The sequence below is a fragment of the Calidris pugnax genome, unplaced genomic scaffold (assembly GCF_001431845.1).
Source record: "Calidris pugnax isolate Ruff unplaced genomic scaffold, ASM143184v1 scaffold32, whole genome shotgun sequence".
Lineage (NCBI taxonomy): Eukaryota > Metazoa > Chordata > Aves > Charadriiformes > Scolopacidae > Calidris > Calidris pugnax.
In genome coordinates this window covers 8,409,632-8,425,394 of record NW_015090783.1, presented here as the reverse complement: position 1 = coordinate 8,425,394, position 15,763 = coordinate 8,409,632, and positions in this window count along the sequence as shown.

Sequence of the window (15,763 nt, the reverse complement as noted above, 5' to 3'; positions counted from 1 at the left end):
TCGGCCTCCCCACCGGGCACGGCACCGGGGAGACCGGACCGTGCCAGGGGACAGTGTGGGTGCTGCTCATCATCCCCGGAGGGAATGGCGTTCCTTGGCGGTGTCCTGGTGTGTAACCATCCTCCTGCTCTGAGGACACCATCTGACACGGGTGTCTCCAGCCAGAGCAAGAAACTGCCCTGCAACCACACCAAGCGCTCCTCAGCCACACCGATACATGGCTCCATCCACGGTCCCACCACGGTGCTCGGGAGGTTGTACGAGATAGAACTGGCTGAGAGAGTCAAAAAGCCATCTCACTGCTCAGATTAACAAAAATTCTTTCACTCAGTTCAGTTTTCCAGGACCCCTAAGAAAAACATTGATGTCGTCACACCCTTCACGTGCTGATGTTGTTGAAATCTCCCCTCTTTTAACCTTATCTGACCATCTTTGTCACAGGCATCAGGCCACTCTACAAGAATTTTTTTTGTAATTGCAGATTTGCTCAAATAAAACTCCAGACATCAGAACACAGGAGCAAGAATGAAGAACAAGAGACAGACCAACCAACTGGAGATTGTTTCATTCTTCCAAAGCAGAACTTTAAAAAAATAATCAGATTTTTTCCATTATTGGCTCTTCCCTGAACTTGATACACACCTCTTACCATAACACTAAATGTCTGTCTCCTCTGGGCCAAGAAAAGCACCTTCTGTATTGTACTGCCAGAGCAGCATCCAGTATCCTCTCTTACACAAATACAAGCAGTTTTTAGTGTCAATGGGAGAGACAGTGATGTTCTTACCTCTGAGAATCAAGATCCTAAACCTACATTCAAGCGCTTCCCCACCGTATTAAGCTGTTTTTAAGAACTGTGGCCCACGACAATAAGCCGAGGTTGGAACAGGACAGAACTGTGTATTAATCTGTCATCTACAGTATCAGACGTCACCACAGCTCACTTCCCTTACGGGCTCACAGTGCTCTTCCTGGTGCACATCTCTCCAGCAAACACTGCTTTGTGTTTACACAAAGAACAACAAACTGTGGAGGCAAAGGACAGCTGCAAGAAGTTCCTCTCTCGACAGAAAAACTTGCTCATCGGGTCATTCTGTTCATCCAAACTCACTCTTTGGCCAAGGTTTGCCCGAGTAAATTCTTCAATCCTGTACCAACACTGCCCAGCACCCGGGTGAGGAGAGGGAAAATGCCTCTAGTTAGCATGTGAATGGCATGCCATGCATGCAGATCCCAGCCCGGAAATGTTCTGTGACAGCAAGGATTTGAAACAATAAGCTTCCATCCATCTGATAAATATCTACCTGTCTCCCTCCAAGCCCTCTGCTTTACCTCATCTAATTAAATGAAAGCTGATCCTCACTGGTATTCACTGTAGCAGACACCCTAAGGCGTTAATCAGCTCAAGCTATTAGCTACATAATGTCTCTAAGAAAATTACAGGAGGAAAAGGTCTATGCTAAAGAAGCAATAGTTTGGTCTTTCCCTGTGGAAACACTTCTCTGAAAACAGATTCATTCCTCCCCTCACCCCCCCCACTCTTAAGAAGCTTGAGCAACGCAAAACCATACAGGACCATAGTCTTTTTAATTCAGCCAAAAACTCTGCACACTTCTGTGACGATACCGATATGTACGTCTGCAACAGAGAGAGGTTCCCTGCTTGCACAGCATGATGGTGATGATGATGATGATGACCTACTTGGTACCTCTCTGTTCTGCTCAGAAGCAGAGGAATCTGCCTTCCACACCCAGCTGTCAGGTGGAAGGTGGTGCATGCTTCTCCCGTGAACAGGAGGTTGCTGGGGAATCAGAGCTTCCCAGCAGTTTCTTGCTCTATATGGCACCTTCAAAGCCCATTCAATCACAGCTGGTCACTTTTTGCCTATGCAAAGACTTACTCTGCTCTAAACACAAGACGACATCCAGTCATGTGCTTCCAGGGATGCAAAAACCCAGAATAATGGAAAATGATCGGTCAGCAAAAAAGACACTCCACTTTCCAATAAAAGGGAACAAAGCAGCTCTTATTTTTCTTGAATCCTTCATTGTTTGGCATATTTCTTGCCATGTATGAACACAGTTTCTCTTTTTCCTGATAACTGTCAAGCTTCCTTTCCCTCCCACAGAAGCATTCAGCAGAACTTCAGCGTATTGGGAAGGACCAGGAAACTTTGTTAGTGTCTCCCATAAGTTTCTGCTGCATTTGGAGCCCTGATTATCCGTTTGGAATTCCTTATGTGGTTCCCCACTGTAAAAAGCAAATCCTTTAGAGCTGTTCCATCAAAAGCAATACTCGTAGCTTCACCAAATAACAACAAACCAGCATATCAGTATAATGAAAGAAAGGAAATTTAATGAGTGATTTACCCAACTTCATACCTAAAAACATGAACAATAACAAAAAACATTCATTTTCAAGCATCACAACTGAATGGCCGTTGCCTTTTTTAGGTACTCCATGGACACTTACCAGTTCTTTTTTAATCAGAACATAAAACCTGTTTGAAATAAGCCTCAGCAGGAAAAGAATATACAGAAGACAGATTTACAGCCCAGTTCCTCAAGAGCTACCACAGCCCGAGCTGTTAGCATCTGACTTGGGTCACTAGTGAAAATAATTTAGGGATTCCAGCCTAGTCCCCCACAGGCATGTGGCCAAACCACTCACACAGTGGCAGTGTGCTCAGGAATGCAAAGAGGGGATGCTAAAGGTCATACTGAAGCATCTCCTACTCAGTCCTACAGCTTTTAACTCCTTGCTTCCTTCAGAAATGGCATGGAAGCCGGCACTCACCTGGCTGTTTGGAAAAATACCACACATACTTAAAATTGTCTAACAAGGAGTTGTACAATATGCCTAATATTTCAAAGGAGATACAGCAGTTATAGGAAATTATGAAATACTTCTTACTACAATGCCACAATGGATATTTGACCTAAGAATCTGATATACATCCTGCAATTCCACAATAATTTCTAAATTCCTCGGAATCCAGAAAGGCAAAAATCCCTCAGGATCAGCAAGAGCCATTACAGACCTAGGTGTTACCTAGGGAAACAGGTCTGACTATATGTTCACAATGAAAGCAGGTAGATTTTTATTAACTATGTATAAATTCCATCTCAGTTTCCCTGTAAAGTATAAAAGCATGAAGGCACAGAGGAAATAAGTGAAGTGCCAAAAGTAGCACAGATTGAGCAGTGAGCGAGAAGACAAACACTACAACTACTGCACAAGCTGTACCCATCGCTAGAATTATTATGACAGACAAACCTCAGCACTGAATGTTTTTTGAATTTTATTATATGTAATTTTAGTCTTGCCTATTTTGATTTCTGTATTTAATTCTGTAAATGGCATAATGTGGTTTATTTGCTACCTTGTAATGCAAGGTGGGGAAAATGAGAAAGTGCATTGCACTACGCAGAGCCACAGCTGGGCCAGGTGCTGCAGATGTGTGGCTTCTGCTCTCTCAAGAGTGCAGGTGGACAGAAGGTTGAAGATGAGTCTTTATCGTGTCTTGGCAATGGTGAAGGCCAACGGCAAAGAGGAGCAGAAGCCAAGGGAAGGTCATTCCCTTTTACTGTGTGCGTGTTAGATCACATCTGGAATACTGTGTCCAGTCTTCTTAGGATCAAAACAATAGTTTATCAACTTCAGCATGCCCATCGAGGGACCAGCAGCATGGCTCAAAGGGTTTGCAGCACATGGCCTGTGAGGATGGGTCAAAGGCATTGGGCTTGTTTAGCCTGAAGAAGACTTAGGAAGTGACCTAACAACAGCCTTCCAATGTCCAAGAGGACATTACTGAGAAGGTGGAACCAGGCTCTTTACCGAAGGAGCTGGAGAAACAACAGCCACAAACTAGAACAGGGAACGTTCTAACTAGATATATGGATAAATGTTATGTGGATAACATTTTTTACTACAGGGATAATTAAGCATCAGAACAGGCTGCCCTGAGACCCTGTGGTATCTCTGTCCTTCAGCATTTTTAATACCAAAGTGGACAAAGCCCTGAGTAACCTGGTGTGAATTCAGTGTTGGCTCTGCTTTAAGCAGGTTGGACTACATGACTTCCATCTGAATGATTCAATGCCTACCAAATATCTTTTTATTCAAAATACATAATACAATCACTTGATTAACTATCCCTTCTACTCCGATTTGACAAGCATTTAAAAAAATAAAGTGTCAGCCATACAAAAGATGGAGTAGACGCCAGCAGTTCCTAATGTACCATTACACTGACTTCAGCCAAAATGATAATTACTTAAGTGACAGAAACTTCAGTTCCACAATTTGTCAAAAATGCAGTGGCAGCAGAGGACAAATTAATCATTCCCCTGTTGGAATGAATGCAAAGGAACTTTGCATCAAATGTAGCAGAAGTAAAATTGTCCCAAGTTTCTTACCTCCCACTCACTCGCAAGCTTCACAGGCACCTCTATGCCGCTCTTCTCCAGCTGTTCCAACTTGTAATCTTCATATTTTTTGTATCCTGCATATCCCCCACCTGTAGCTACCAGAACGTGGAAGGGGCGCAGGCGGAAGACTTGCCCTACCGGAGCAGTGTGAAGCTTCTTCCTGTCTGTAACAGAAAATAAACAGTCTTCAGGAAAGAAAACAACTACACAGCAAAGAAAAAGCTACGATGTGCAGTGAGGGGTGTCAGCTTTGGGGATGAAAATGTGATCAGAAGTCTATGACACAGAAGGTATGTATAGATGCTCCTAAATACTCCAGTTATGGCAGCTTACCAGGTTACTGAAATGCAGCTGACACACACTAACTGGTCACACACACACCCCCCCCCCCAACATTCTTCCCCCAAAGATAGATAAAATGAGCTGCCTGAAAGCACCATGGGGCTGGGTTTCTTAAGACTTTGTCTCTGGGTTTCTATCATACTTTCCAACTATGAGATCTTTTAAGTTGTTACTATACTGAATAATCAGTTGTTGGGAACAATCGGTAGTACTGTGGAGCTCCATGCTTCTCGGTCATTAAAGCTTTCGTTATCGTTAGGGAATCCCCAAATTGCACAGGCCCAACTGGTGCCACACCCCCCCCCCCCCCCAACATTCTTCCCCCAAAGATAGATAAAATGAGCTGCCTGAAAGCACCATGGGGCTGGGTTTCTTAAGACTTTGTCTCTGGGTTTCTATCATACTTTCCAACTATGAGATCTTTTAAGTTGTTACTATACTGAATAATCAGTTGTTGGGAACAATCGGTAGTACTGTGGAGCTCCATGCTTCTCAGTCATTAAAGCTTTCGTTATCGTTAGGGAATCCCCAAATTGCACAGCTAACTGGAAGAGGGAAGGAAATGACGACCTGCTTCAGTGTAGGTTTGGTAAACAGGATAATAGACTCATTTTTGCTGTAGCACACCTCACCACGCACACAAACACACACACAAAAGACATCTAGTATTACGTCCATTTCTTCTTACTGAGAACTACCAAGCTCCTCGCATGTAACACAAGCCTTGCATGTCATCTGTGCCACACATGTACCCTGCACTGTCACTAAGCAACAGGGCAGCCACACAGGGCTATCGCAGCCATGGGAAGTATTTCTCTTGCAAAATCTTCAGAGAAAACAAATATATTCAGGCTTAAGGGGCTAAATAAGTATTAAGACTGTGCTGCTTCAATCTGTATTACAGTCAGCCTGAAGGGTCTCAGCAATGAGCATTAGTCAATGTCTGACAGAAAAAATGCCCGAAGGAATTAATTCTCGGATACTGATTGGTGTCATTTCCACAACAATCATTAACACGATGAGCCAGAATCAAAAAACAATGGACTGTATCTTGTTCCATCAATGTCAGGCTTGGGGTTTGACTATGAAAGGATACATTAACAACCAAAAGAATTCAGTAAACACCAAAGCTGTTTCTAGGCGTGCATAGAGACAAAGCACGTAATTGCTTAGCACTCTGGGAAGCTTTAGTTCTAAGCAGCAGAGTTGATCAGAAGCATCCAGCTGTGCATGAAGATGCCCAATAAAAGTAATTCTTGCTCACATTTTGTTTTACCAAAACAGTATTTTTCCCCATTTCCTTCCTACACATGTGATTTAAAACATTGCTTGAATTACGCCCTAAAAGATGTCATAATATGCAAACAGCTTTATTCTTACTAAAAAAAAAAATTAAAATCCTATTATCTGGAGGAAAAAACCCAACAAACAAGGCAGTAACTACAGCTAATATTCTCGAAAATACTCTAAAGAACAATGGTCAATAAAGGACAGGGATCGTTTAGAACAGCTAAAAAAAAAAAGCTTTATAAAGACAGACTTTTATTTATTCTGTGTTTACAAAGACTCTACAACTTTTCAACTTTGCATCACTATTTCAACAGAACTGTCTGTACAGAGACCAAGGGTACTCTTTAGCCCTAAAGCCTTTCACTCCCTTCCCACCACATCTTTGGTTCTAAGTCAGCAAAACCAGGCCAAAGCCCCTCAGCAGGAACAGCTCTTTCTGGGCTGTATCCAGGGAGAGGCTGTTTCCACCTCAAGAGCCTCTATTGATCACACCCACACGAACGGGTTCTCTTCCTGTGCTAGAGACCAGGCCATTTGATGTTCCACAAGCCACAGTAAACACAATTTAATTTGTTGTTAAATGATGTGAGAGTTACTTTTTCCCCTCTCCAGCGTTAATGCAGCAGCACTCCTGTAACTGGTATCCAAAACACCATCCTTGGCAAAGGCACCCAACACATCACTGTTAATCTTTTTTTTTCCCTGACAAAATACAATTCCACACCCTTCAGATATGAACAAAACTCACACAAGAAGCTTAAAAATTCCAAGACAAAAGGATTAGTTACTGATTCTGGCACCAATACCATGATCAGGCAGTTGGCACTCTTTAGAGGCTTCAGCTGAACATCATGTTCTCTAATGACACTGACACTACCCCAGCTCTGGCGAGCGGCAAGAGAATGTGAGGAAAGCTCATGTCTTGGCACATGAGCCAGTAATAATAAGTCCAGGACAAGAAGAAAAAGGTGTAGGACTTTCTACGTACCAATAACATACTTTTAGATGCTTTGAACCCCACATCTGAACTCCTTACAGATACAGCTAACCCTGTTTCAGATTTCTCTTAAACACTGAGTTTATTCAGCAAGTGAGAACAAAAAGACAGTAACAATTTCCTTCTCTGGAACAGATGAAAGAGACCCACACCCTCAGAAACACTAAAAAACGCAGGATGAGAAAGCAAACTGCATCCCTGAAGGCACGCTCTAGTCTAGGCAATCAGATGCAATGATATAAATACTGCTTTGTTACCCTGACCAAATTAAAAATTTCTTCTGGGAAAAGATAGAAACACTTAGATGAGGCCATTTAAAGGGGTAGAGATAAAACTAAAAAATAGTTACAGGCTCTTCCAAATGGCATCATTTGCAAGTAATCTAGATTTAAATCCAAGTCAGAATCTGAAATATCAATGGATTAGAAAATTGCTGGCTAAGAAGTTAATTTGTTCAAAACTCTAAATTAACTTCAAATGACTCTGTCTTTCATGTGATCAACAGTTTTGAATTATGTGTCTCAACTTTCTAGATATTTCTTTTTTTCTGTAAGGACTAACTTTGATTTCTAGACAACAAAGAGCTGCTGTTTCTATTAATCTGTGTAAGCATGTAATTCAGTAATGAAATATCCATATATGACATGCCAGACAAAGGATTTAGACAGGCAAGTTAACTCGAAGAAATGGTTATAGAAAATCAGTTTCTATTGATTTCAGCTGGCAAAAACTGAAGACTGTTTGCTGTTGTTATACTAACAAAAGACAACACATAGGCTACAAGTTTACAAATAATATGTTTTAAAAACAAACAATAATATTTGATCTTCACAGCATTACCCAGTTAGAGTAACTCCAAGTGCAAGCAGCAGTTTAATCAGGCCTCAAACATTTCATGTAAGCCTACTTTGATTTCCTGATTTATTAAAATTTCAAGTACAGATTGAAATATAAAAGGATACTTATACCTTTTCTTTCTTACAGGTCTGTTAAGCTGCTCAAGTCTGAATTCCTCAGACTTCTCATGGTGAATAGCTGATAAGAGCTGCACTACAAAGCAGGTGACACAGCTGAAATGTTTTCAACAAATTCCCACCTGGTATGTGCTGTGACTTTCTTATTACCTTTTCTTATTATTATAGATAAAGCTCGATGTCACCTTTCTCAGTCCCTCACTTCACATCTAACATTATTTCACTGGCTTTCATGTTGACAAAGGATATCATTTTAGCTTGTGAGGAAAGCTCATGTCTTGGCACATGAGCCAGTAATAATAAGTCCAGGACAAGAAGAAAAAGGTGTAGGACTTTCTACGTACCAATAACATACTTTTAGATGCTTTGAACCCCACATCTGAACTCCTTACAGATACAGCTAACCCTGTTTCAGATTTCTCTTAAACACTGAGTTTATTCAGCAAGTGAGAACAAAAAGACAGTAACAATTTCCTTCTCTGGAACAGATGAAAGAGACCCACACCCTCAGAAACACTAAAAAACGCAGGATGAGAAAGCAAACTGCATCCCTGAAGGCACGCTCTAGTCTAGGCAATCAGATGCAATGATATAAATACTGCTTTGTTACCCTGACCAAATTAAAAATTTCTTCTGGGAAAAGATAGAAACACTTAGATGAGGCCATTTAAAGGGGTAGAGATAAAACTAAAAAATAGTTACAGGCTCTTCCAAATGGCATCATTTGCAAGTAATCTAGATTTAAATCCAAGTCAGAATCTGAAATATCAATGGATTAGAAAATTGCTGGCTAAGAAGTTAATTTGTTCAAAACTCTAAATTAACTTCAAATGACTCTGTCTTTCATGTGATCAACAGTTTTGAATTATGTGTCTCAACTTTCTAGATATTTCTTTTTTTCTGTAAGGACTAACTTTGATTTCTAGACAACAAAGAGCTGCTGTTTCTATTAATCTGTGTAAGCATGTAATTCAGTAATGAAATATCCATATATGACATGCCAGACAAAGGATTTAGACAGGCAAGTTAACTCGAAGAAATGGTTATAGAAAATCAGTTTCTATTGATTTCAGCTGGCAAAAACTGAAGACTGTTTGCTGTTGTTATACTAACAAAAGACAACACATAGGCTACAAGTTTACAAATAATATGTTTTAAAAACAAACAATAATATTTGATCTTCACAGCATTACCCAGTTAGAGTAACTCCAAGTGCAAGCAGCAGTTTAATCAGGCCTCAAACATTTCATGTAAGCCTACTTTGATTTCCTGATTTATTAAAATTTCAAGTACAGATTGAAATATAAAAGGATACTTATACCTTTTCTTTCTTACAGGTCTGTTAAGCTGCTCAAGTCTGAATTCCTCAGACTTCTCATGGTGAATAGCTGATAAGAGCTGCACTACAAAGCAGGTGACACAGCTGAAATGTTTTCAACAAATTCCCACCTGGTATGTGCTGTGACTTTCTTATTACCTTTTCTTATTATTATAGATAAAGCTCGATGTCACCTTTCTCAGTCCCTCACTTCACATCTAACATTATTTCACTGGCTTTCATGTTGACAAAGGATATCATTTTAGCTGCCAGGCTCATTATTGATGACTGTGCTATTACAAGGATCTCTCAGCCAACATCCACACAGACTCTTGCACATCACCTTCATGACACTGTCCAGCAAAGGAAAGGTACACACGTGCCTGGCCTGCCACTTGGCTGTGCTGTGCTGCTGGGAACAGCAACAGAACGCTCAAAAAATGCCACAGGACATGCAAAACTATTGAACTGATGTAAAAAATTTCAAAGTTTGAAATGAAGGAGAAAGATACAATGGAGGTGTGGGAAGTACACAAACTATTGGCTCAGCAAGTTCATTAAAGTGCTTGGTTTGGGTTTTTTTTTTTTTTTAATATAAAAACACTGTCCTAGTGTGAATCTCTGCTAAATTGTATTGTCTTTAAAGAGGTAATTTTTCAACTGTAGACTCCTTAGAAAACCACATAAAGCGCAGAAGTTAATGAAGAAAAATAAACCTATGGTTAATGGGTTTTAATTTGATAGAAAAATTTTAGATGTTTGGAAAAGTTTAAAAGCTACAAGCAAAGAGATTCCATTATTTACACTCTTCCCCAGAGTCCTTCTTCCTCTGGCACCTGTTAACTAGCATCACAGCCCATCTGATTAAATTTGCTTTACAAAATATTCTACTTTCTTCAGCTGTTGAAAGTAGGGACTACAGGGAAACGTGAAATCCCTCATTTTGCATACAGCTGGCCTGACAAAGCCAAGGAAGTGACACTGTTAAATGACTAGCTCCTAGTCTACAGTATGTTGTTAAGTTGTACAAAAATGCTCACAGAGGGAAAATTTGATTCCTTAGTGTGCCAAGATGGATGGGATAGGAGAGGTTCATTTGTATTGTACTGACATACACTAAGGCACATACAAAGGAAGCAGAGCTGCCCAACTACTGTGATGTTTGAACATATTAAGTAAACAGCAAACTTGTCAAAAAACATATATTGCCAAGGAAGATGGAAATGGATCTCAATGTAAATTTCCCTCAGGGGGGAAAAAAAAAAAAGGAAGAAAAAACCAGAAACATTACAGCCATTCACTTTATTATCCTAGCTCCTTTGCTGCTGACCCTTTTACACAGGGTTCCTCAGAAGCGGTAATCCCAGTGAAAAGGATGATTGTTGAAGTACCAAAGAAGCTTAAATAAAGGAAAATGCCCTCAAAGGAGGTACATTAAAAGAGACCCCTGGGGCAGCAGATGGCACAATGACAAAGCAAGCAGTTAGCTTCTGATCAACACACACAGGTATATAGCAGCATGAGAGTGAACAAAAAAAATGGGAAAAAAAAAAAACCCAGAATATAAACAATTGCAGGGCCTACTAACAAGGCTCGGTGGAGGTACCGCTGACCTGGGGACTGACATTGCCCCAGACTGGATCAGCTCTACCTTTCCAGTTTTAGCCAGTAACTACCTCTCTGGATACTACAGAGGGAATCTTATGAAATAGGTAAATACACTTGTTTTACTCTCTGGAAAACAAAAGGAGTAAAGCATAATTAACTTGAGAGCTTGAATCTATAGAAATGCCATGAACTGAATAAGTCTCTGATGCTGGACTCCCACTTCTGCTTTAATCTCAAGAATTTCATATTCACCCGTATGCGACTGTAATTTGCCAAACTTCAAGTAACCCTGAATTTAAAAACACTGGGTAGATACAAGCCTTCACTTACCACTGAAAAACGTCCTGGAAGGTGGCTGCTTCCACAAGACTCCAGTTCTAACACACGGGTTCTCACATATAAGGAATTTACAGCTAGTCAGCAAACTGCAAATACAACAAACAAGAAACAGTTACTTAAGTACAAATATTTAATAATGCAAACGTAACAGTTCAATCTAGCAATAATCTTATATTCAGACGGTAAATACCACAGAGGGAAAAGTCTCCTCAAAGTAACACAGAATTCCCACTGAGCCTATTCCCTTCCAGCCTATTGCTTCCCTAAAAAAATCAAAATCCCTGAATATCCAACTGTTTCTGCAGTATTCAGGATATTCAGGGATTTATCTAGTGTTGCATCTATTTTATCTTTTATTTTTCTTACCAAATATTGACATATGTTCCTCTTGAGTTTAATTTTGTTGTAACAGTGATACAATACTGAGTACTGTATGAGCTGATCTTGGCAAGAGCCCCTTCCAGGCAACTAGTTATGGTGTCATTATGTATCATATCCTGGCCTGTTTGGAGCTTTAACATGTTGGTGATTGTGAATACAATATGAGTCCTTTTTAAAAAGCAAGCTCATGTAATCTAATATCATCTTGTTTTATGCACTGCCCTGGCCTACATGTTTAGTAATCTATTTTTTTTTTTTAATAAGCAATTCTAGGACTGATGAGAGTTACTACTCTCTAAATTTGCTTCCAGTTTAACATAGACCAATTTTATCCAACAGCACACAAACAATTTCTTTAACGTCAGTAAATGACTTGTATTTTGCTATGGAAAACAAAAATGTTTAAAACAAGATTGCTTTAGTTACGAGGAAAGTACATAGCACAAACATCATTATCTTTTGTAACAACATGGCTAATGTATATTTACTTCCATCCAAAAGTAATGTTTACACTGGGCAAAGCTGAATTCAGCCATGCTGATTAAAACAAGCTCTGCTTACAAATGTAGTGGTAAATTTTGTAACAATCGTTTAGCACTTGGGATTATTCCATCTCTACCAAGCTGCTACACAGGTGTGTCATATAGGAACTTCCTACAAGAGCAAATATCTTAAGAGACACTTCGGAATGGGTTCTTGTATCTCCTTCCCTGCCATGCTGGTGGGGAGGAGGAGTAGACAGAAAAGTTCTGGATTCTATGAAGAAGTAGTATAATTTATTAGACCGACTGGTAGAGCTGGAAAAGTAAAAAGGCTGCCAGGCACAGAAGCTCTTCTTTAGAATTTATCTTAGCACTCTGTGCACTGGTGAGCTATAATGTGAGTGGTTATCCCACTCTGAAAACACATAAAATAGACTTATAACTGGCCAACGCAGGGAAAACGTTCAACCAGGATTTTTTTTCTAATAGATCTGAAAAGGATCCATCCAACTGTACAGGAACTATTCCTGTTCAAAGTCTGCAAATAAGCACATTTAGACAAGTACTTGAAGATGGCATGGCTACACCACATCCTGCTGTTAGACAGGATCACAGGGCTGGAGAGGGGCAGTGTTCTCACACCGACAGGCTCCATCCCTTGGGAAGAACCAGCTCTGGCAGGTCTTTGTGCAACCCACTCATTCCTGAGATGCAAATGTCATTGCTGGGATGTCTTCATTCGTCTCCCTGACCTTTCATCTGCTCTTGATCAGATACACGCTGAGTACAGAATTACTTCATTAGCTTACAAGCTATTGCATCATTTAGGGAGATTAAATTCCAGGAAGTGATTATTAGTAATATTAAGAATTAATTTCAGATATCTTCCGAGTCACATACAGACATTATCTCTTTATTTAGAAGAAGAGTCTACAAATAGCAGGTTTCTTGTCTAGAAATCATATAATGATACTAGTAGACACTTGCTAACAGTGCTTTAATGTTAGCCAAGAACAAAGAGCTAGAGTTTTCACTTATTCCCCATAACATGGTCAGTAATATTTCACTCAGCCCTTCAGCTTCATGCTCTATTAAACCGCTGTATTAACTCCAATGTGGCAGGACAGTCCCTCCCCAAAACACAGGTTCCTGTAACCAGGTGCTAAACATGCCACACTGCTGCATCATCTCCCAGGATAGTATTTCCTCAGCAAGACCAAAAAAACATCCCACATTGCTGCAGAACCTGCATGGTTGACATAGCAATGTGATGTAATTTTATCATGAACAATGAAGTCAGCTGATTTGCTTGTGCCATACACCAGACCTACATTAATTTGCAGTGTTATGAGGTCTGCTTTACAACATATTAAAACACTGGGATAAAAGGAATACTTGCCCAGTTGGGAGCCTGTGAGCTACTTCTAAGGGATTCAAAAAACGAAGAACTAACCCAGTTAGCACTAGAGTGAGATTTACTAAAAAAGTCTTAGAGCCCCAAAAAGTCAGGGGGGAAAAATAATAATTAAAACTTAGCCACAGCCTAAAGCACTAGTATTCTCAAAACTTCTATTAGTCTTGATACATAATAACCTAAAAAAAAAAAAATAAAAAATGGACAGGCAGAATAAAACTAGCTGTGTTGGCTTGACAGAGCATCCAGGAGCTGTTCATGGTGGCAGGGCAGAACGTGCCGGGACTGGCAGACAGATTGCCACAGAGGAAGGACACAAATATTAACTGCAGACCCTAAGCTCTACGCCAAAATTGCTTTCGGTGTCCAACATGGGAAAACTTGTCTCCTCCTTCCTCTGAAACCTGTCTAAAAATAGGTAAAGATGCCAAGACTAAGTAGTTTACTGTCAGCCTCACCCTCCCCGCTCCCGGCAGCCTGACCTTGATGGGTACAAGCGTGTAGGAGAGGGGTGACCTCCTGCCTCTGCCACCACTGGGGGCTATTGGAGGGGGAACCGCTGGGATCCCATGTGAAATTCAGCCCCTCGGTGCCGTCAGCCCTCGTGGGATGAGGGACAACACTTTGTGGCCGGGCACCGAGGCCAAGTGGTCACAGCACATGGGTGTTTTCTCCAGGTGTTGAGAGAGAAGGCGGAGTGAGGGGGCTTGTGTGTTGTAAGAACACAGAATCGAGCCCTAGAGACATTACTGGCAAAGCTCTCTCCTTGCTGTGAGAAGCAGAAGCCTTCAGAGAAGCCCTCTGCCCAGGCCGGCCGCCCCCTCACAGCCCGGGGTTACATAACCCACACCCCCCAGCTTCTGCTGAACACCCACAGCCACCAAACCCGGCCGGAATCACACCGCGCCACACGCTTTTCTTCCTTAAAAAACCTAAACCCTTCATCTTTCTTTCCAGCGGGCCGAGGCTCCTCGCACACGCCCGGGGAATAAGGCCGAGGCAACAGAAACAACCCCCTTTTCACCCCGGCAAGGAACCGCCAGCCGGAGAGCCGGCCGGGGAGGAGGAGGAGGCGGCTGCGGCCCCCGGCGCGGGGGAGGCCGGACCGGGCCGCCCGGCTCCTCCTCACGCCCCCCGCGGTGCCGGCTGTCAGACAGCGGCTGCCGCTTCGCCCCCAGCTCTGACGGAACCGGACAGCGACAATCCCTGCGACAACCCCAGCGACAACCCCAGCGACAGCCGCCGCCGGGCAGCACGATGCCATCCCCCCCGCACCGTGTCCGTACCTGCTCCGCCGCAGCGCAGCCACGCCGCCCCACGCCATGGCCGCCGCCATCTTACCGCGTCGCCGCCGCCTCCTCTGCCGCCTCCCGCGCTTGAGGGGAGGGAGACAGGCGGGGGGCGGGGCCAGCGCGGCTGAAGGCGGGGCCAGGCCGGTGCGGGGAGGCGGCCTGAGGGGACGGGGTGTGGAGGGGGCTTTGCCTGAGGGGAACACGGTGTGTGGGGACGGGGCCGGTCCTCAGGGGAGATACGGAATGGGACACGGGTTTGGCTGTTCCCCAAAGGGGGATGTAGGGTGTGTTGAGGGCTGTTCTCGGGGGGACAAAGGGAGAAGGGTAGGGACAGGGCCGTCCCTGAGGTGATGTGTGAGGGGAGGGCCGTCACTGAGGTGATGTGGTGTGGGGCTAGCGGGGCGGGGCCAGCGCGGCTGAAGGCGGGGCCAGGCCGGTGCGGGGAGGCGGCCTGAGGGGACGGGGTGTGGAGGGGGCTTTGCCTGAGGGGAACACGGTGTGTGGGGACGGGGCCGTTCCTCAGGGGAGATACGGAATGGGACACGGGTTTGGCTGTTCCGCAAAGGGGGATGTAGGGTGTGTTGAGGGCTGTTCTCGGGGGGGAAAAGGGAGAAGGGTAGGGACAGGGCCGTCCCTGAGGTGATGTGTGAGGGGAGGGCTGTCACTGAGGTGATGTGGTGTGGGGCCGGGGCTGTCCCTGAGGGGACATGATGTGGGGAGAGGGCCATCCCTGAGGTGATGTGGTGTGGGGGGCCAGGTCTGTCCCTGAGGGGACATCATGTGGGGAGAGGGCCGTCCCTGAGGTGATGTGGTGTGGAGCCAGGGCTGTCCCTGAGGGGATATCATGTGGGGAGAGGGCCATCTGCCGTCCCTGAGGTGATGTGGGGCCAGGGCTG